Here is a 5,717-nt window from a genome sequence, read left to right as displayed (position 1 = left end):
GCCTCACCCCAAGCAGAAGTATGCAGACAGCTCTCCGAGACAAGGAAGGCCCATAACGACTTTGCTGGTCTCACGTGAAGGCTCTATTAAGGCTTGAGCAAATAAACATCCTCTCATTTTTACACACAGAGCAGCAGGAAAGGGTAGTCAGCTCCCGGAGGGGAACTGCCCTTTTCAAGTAGCAGCAAGATGCTGAGATAAGGTGGGGTCTGGTTACAATTAGCAGCAAGCATCGATGTTAATGGAGTCTACAAATTTGTCCTCTGAAGACCCGATGACAGGCTCCCAGCAGCCACACAGATATCACCAATTGCTGCCTGGTACATTTACTTTCCCTGATTGTTCCTGGGATCTGGGAACTCTTAGCAGCCTCCCTTCCAACTGGAGGGAAGGAAACAAGCATACAACACACTTAGGGCTGGCAGTCTAGACTACCTCCCTCCAAGAAAATGGCCTGAAGGCAGAGAAAGACGAAGTCCCCAGATCTGACAAGCCATTTACCAATGTGTAGAGACATGTCAGTAAAAGTGAACTGTTAACCATAAAACTCTACATAGAAAACCAGTATCATCTGCTGATACAAGAACAATAAAGAGGATACTGTTCTTAGCCAGCAAGGATTCTGTGGATTCACTACCACAGCTGCTTCACTCTTTCCTCTGATAATTCGGATAATGGGCACTAGAACTAGACCAAAAGACCAATTTCTGATGACATCAATAACGGGCATCTTCTTGCTTTAAAAAAATTTTAAGGAGCCTAGCCACTCCGTTAGGTGACCCTGGGAAGGGTGGAAAAGAGATATTGACCCACTTGAAAGAATTCCACACTTGCCTGCTATTGCTTCATGGATAGAAGGATTCTGCAAATCAACCAGGAAGAGAATGCTGGGTAGTCTCAACTTTCCTTAAACTTAAAATACAGTCATTTTGGTTTTGAAGTTTCACAATACCCTCTTGAGTCAGCTGAAGAGACATTTGGGTTTTTGCAGACTTGGGCTGGAACCAAGTTGACGAGTCTAGAGCCTTTCTTCCTTCTCCTTCAGCGCCCAGTGCTTTGCTGATTCCAGGAGTGGCTGCTCTGGATCCCCCCCAGATGAGGGTGGGTTGCAAGAAGAACTCATCCTCCAACCCTCAAGCTGGCACCTATTCAGAAGCAGAAGGCACGAGACTTCCCAGCTGCCCCCTTTATTCCCAGGGCAACACCAGGGTCCCTAGAGGTGGTGGAGCTCCAGAGACTGTTGGGTGGTGGCGAAAGCCAAGCCAAGTAGTTGGCTATTTCTTGCAAAACGACCAGCCCGAGAACCCTGCCTGAGAGCATGCTAGGCCGTCCGTCACACTCATTCATTAATTCTGTAAGTATTTCTTAATCTCCACTCTGTGTGAGGTCTTCCCCCCGCCACCCCACCGGCAATGTTGCCTTCCTGGGAGGACAGTCATATTCCTCCAGAAAATGGAAGGTGCAGCGGGTTGGAGTTGGCCCCATTCGTTCCAGACTTCGTTCTGCAATGCGGTGGGAGCGTTCTGGGGCTGGTGAGATTTGGTGGACAGCAACACAAACACATAAATGCCCAAAGACAAATACAAATGAAGATTGGTCACAGTGAAGTCAGAGCAGAGTCAAGGAGTAGAGGAGAGAAAGCCTGAAGGACGATCTACAGCCTCTGGTAGCAAACTGGGAATAACAGAGTCGCTCTATCACGAGGCCTCAGGGCAGCTGACTCACCTCCCAACATGGGCACCACAGGGGTGAGAGCCAAGGATTATTCAAGACTCTGTTATCCACAAATTTGTTCATGGCAGATCCTTCAGCTCCCGGGAGTGAAAAGCAAAGCAGGTTCCTCAGAAAATTAAACACAGGGGTGCCTAGATGGCTCAGTCAGTTAAGCATCTGGCTTTGATTTCAGCTCAGGCCATGATCTCAGGGTCATGAGACCCAACCCAGCAGGAAGTCTGCTTGAGATTCTCTCTCTCCCTCTCCCTTTGCCCCTACCCCTCCCCATGCTCATGAGCTCTCTCTCTCTAATAAATAAATAATTCTAAAAAGAAAGAAAGAAAGAAAGAAAGAAAGAAAGAAAGAAAGAAAGAAAGAAAGAAAGAAAGAAAGAAAGAAAGAAAGAAAGAAAGAAAGAAAGAAAGAAAGGAAGGAAGAAAATGAAACACAGAACTGCCACATGACCCAGCGATTCCCCTTCTGGGCAAATGCCCAAAAGAACTGAAGTCAGGGACTCAAACAGATATTTGCACACCCATGTTCACAGCAGTATTATTCACAAAAACCAAAAAGTGGAGGCCGCCCAAGTGTCCATCAACAGATGAGTGGATAAACAAAATGTGGTCTATAAGACAACAGGATATGACTCAGTTTTACAGAGGAAAGAAATTCCAAAACATGCTACGATGTGGATGAACCCTGAAGGCCTTCTTACGCTCAGTGACATAAGGCAGTCACAAAGGGACCAGTACCGTCTGATTCCACTAAGATGAGGTACCTGGGGTAGTTCAATTCAGAGACAGGAAGTAGAATGGTGGTTACGGGGGCTGGAGGAGGGGGCTACGGGGAGCTACTGTTTAATGGGGACAGAGTTTCAGTTGCGAAAGATGAAAGAATTCTGGAGATGGACGGTGGTGATGGTCGCACAACAATGTGAATGCACTTCATGCTACAGAATTAACCGCATGCTGAAAAATGGCGAAGAGCGTAAATTTTAGGTTGCAGATATATTATAACACAAGAAAATTAAACACAAGCTATTCCTATAGTGAGATGAAAATCATGACCTGGTCATGCTAAAGGGGGTGACAAACCAGATTAATTGAAATTAAGAAGGTTTTGCAAAATCCTAAAAACCAGCAGTCCTGTTAACTAGTCTCCAACCAAGGAAACAGGAGTTTGAGAAGTACCAGATGGGGCATTTGGAGGTCTGACTCCACCGCCAGCTTTGTCACTAAACTAGTTACAGAACGCTTGGTGAGGGAGGCACGTCTCCCTGTACCTCAGTTTACCAATCTGTACAACAAGGGAGTTGGATTCAATCACTAAAATCCCTTTCTGTTAGGCCACGGGTTCTCAAAATATGGTCCAGGGGCAGCAGCGTCACCTGGGAGGATAATAAAAATGCAAATTACAAAGCCCCCTAGACTTACCAAATCAGAAAGTCTGTGTGAGCCCAGAAGTCTGGGTTTGAACGACCTGAGATAGGTCTGAGAACCACTGAGATGGGACGTTTTACATTTTTATAACTGATAATGATCAGGGCAAGCCACATTGTTAGAATAAAAAGCACAGGGGCGCCTGGGTGGCTCAGGTAGTTAAGCGTCTGCCTTCAGCTCACGTCATGATCTCCAGGTCCTGAGATCGAGCCCCACGTCAGAGGGGGGGGGTACCAGCTCAGCAGGGAGTCTACTTCTCCCTCTGCCTCTCCCCTTGCTTGTGCTGTCTCTCTCTCTCTCTCAAATGAATAAATAAAATCTTTTAAAAAAGAAAAAAAGGAAGAGAATAAAAAGCACAGACACCCAAACATAAAACAAATGCATAGGAAATGAACAGGAACGAAGAGGATGATTGCTTTTTTAAAACATGCGGTGTAAATATAAAGGAGCAAATTCATTTTTTTACATCAGAATTAATGTATCCAAATGAGCGCTGTCCTTAAAATTACAAGAGTCTACCACCTGTGCTTTCAGGATGCAGTGCTGGCTCAAAACGTTCTTAAAATTTTACTTGGAACTGACTTCTGAGTCAGTTTAGAGCAGAACAAAATCAGCCTCGTTTGGAACTAAAAGTATCTTCATTCAGTTTGATCATATCTTATTGTCATGACACGTGTATGCACGACATGACGTACTGCCCCGGTTAGGAAACCAACTTCCCTCTAAGAAACTGTCCGTCATTGAGGATATTGAACGAATGGGCCCAAGCTCAAAGGAAAATTCCAAAGCAGAGCGCAAACGTGTTTTGGATAATGGCGGAACTGTATGTGTGACATCCCGGGGTGCCCATCTGGAAAAGGGGCAACACTCGCAGTGTCCAAGCTCAGACCTGAGAGCTGGAGGTGGAGCGAGAGACCAGCAGGTCAGAACTCGCCCTTCAGAGGGAGAGGAGCTGGTATGGCTGTTTCACAGGGGAAGCCACGCACGCCAGAGGGGCCCAAGGAGTTGTCTAAGGCTGTCAAACCAACAGATGGAACCAGAAATGAGCTTTCCTAAAGAATCCTGAATAGGCGAACTGCCTTTCAGCCTAGGAGTGGGGGCTGGACGAGAATGGAAGGGCCCAACCCACCAGGCCGTGATGTCAGATCAGAAGAGAAGGCTCCAGGCCAGCCACTTTCTTCATCAAACAAAAGACTCTTTTGAATTTACTGAATTTTTTGGCACTGGCCCTGGTCAGTTCTTTCTCCTTCGGTGGGTTGAAAAATATTTCTAGCATCCCACAGAGTCCAGCCAGAGCAAAGAGGGTGGAAGATTCTTCCTCCATCGGGCCATGCAGATGCTCTGATCTTTGAGAAGGAGGCTCCCAGTGGTCTCTGCCCCCCAGGAAGGCAAGGTGAATGTGAAGATGGAGGGTTTTAGTCCCTGGGCTACTGGCCACCCGGCCAAGGACTTCCTCCTTGAACCCCACTGTGTTATTCTCAAGTGTTCACTTAGGGAGAGAACGGTGGGGGAAGATGCTAAAATTGGAATACTACTTTGAATATATATCAAAGCTTTTCCCAATCCCACGCTCAATGCCTCAAAAGGCCTTTAAAGTCATTTTCTTCCCTTATGGATTTTTCCCCAACCACCTTAGTCGAAATCCCCCCATTTTAGATTGATGTGTGTGTTTTGCATGGTCCTCTGGTTTATGTCATTCTCTCTACTCAGCCCTATGCCCAATGGCTGGTGCAGAAATCCCCTTGATCTGTGTAACACACAGCACAGTGCTGGGCACAGTGTAGACACCTGGCCATCATGTGCTGATGATGACGATGCTGAGTTACGTTATCACGTGTAGCTACTAGGGGCGGGGCACTCGGATGAATGGTCTGCTGACAGATATTATCTCAGGGAGTCCTCAACACAGTGCTGTGTGTGAGGTGCTGCTTTTTTTTTTTAAAGATTTTATTTATTTGAGAGAGAGAGCACACAAGCAGGGGGAGCGGCAGGCAGAGGGAGAAGCAGGCTCCCCTGCTGAGCAAGGAGCCCAATGGGGGACTTGATCCCAGGACCCTGGGACCATGACCTGAGCCAAAGGCAGGCGCTTAACCGGCTGAGCCACCCAGGTGCCCCATGTGTGTGAGGTGCTTTTCTACTTTTTAGATGAGGAAACTGAGGCTCAGAAAGGTTAAGTGGCCTGATCAAGGTCAGGGGAAGGGGCTTGGGTGCAAATCTCAGTCTCCAAATCCCAGGCTCCAAAACCAGAGCCCTTAACACTCAGACATTGCTCATTCCCTCCTCCAGATCCCAAATGGAGGAGTTAGAACAGGCCTTCAGTTTATCTTCTTGGTCAGGCATTCTTCCTGCCCCAGGCCCCTTCTGCTGGTCTCCGCACAATCCCATCCTCCAAGCCAGGGAGGGGGCAGGAGGAAAGGACCTCAAAACCCAGATGGTGATTTCAGGAACCACCCCCACGATGATGGACCCTGGAAGCACTAGGCCAGGTGGAAAGGAAGCCGGCCGACAGAAAAGGGTGGAGCCCCGCCAGACACAGACCCCTCCCTTCCATTTCGGGCCTACTCA

The sequence above is a fragment of the Ursus arctos genome, unplaced genomic scaffold (genome assembly GCF_023065955.2).
Source record: "Ursus arctos isolate Adak ecotype North America unplaced genomic scaffold, UrsArc2.0 scaffold_2, whole genome shotgun sequence".
NCBI classification, from domain to species: Eukaryota; Metazoa; Chordata; class Mammalia; order Carnivora; family Ursidae; genus Ursus; species Ursus arctos.
The sequence above is the reverse complement of the archived record's forward strand: the minus strand, read 5'-3'. Positions refer to the sequence as shown.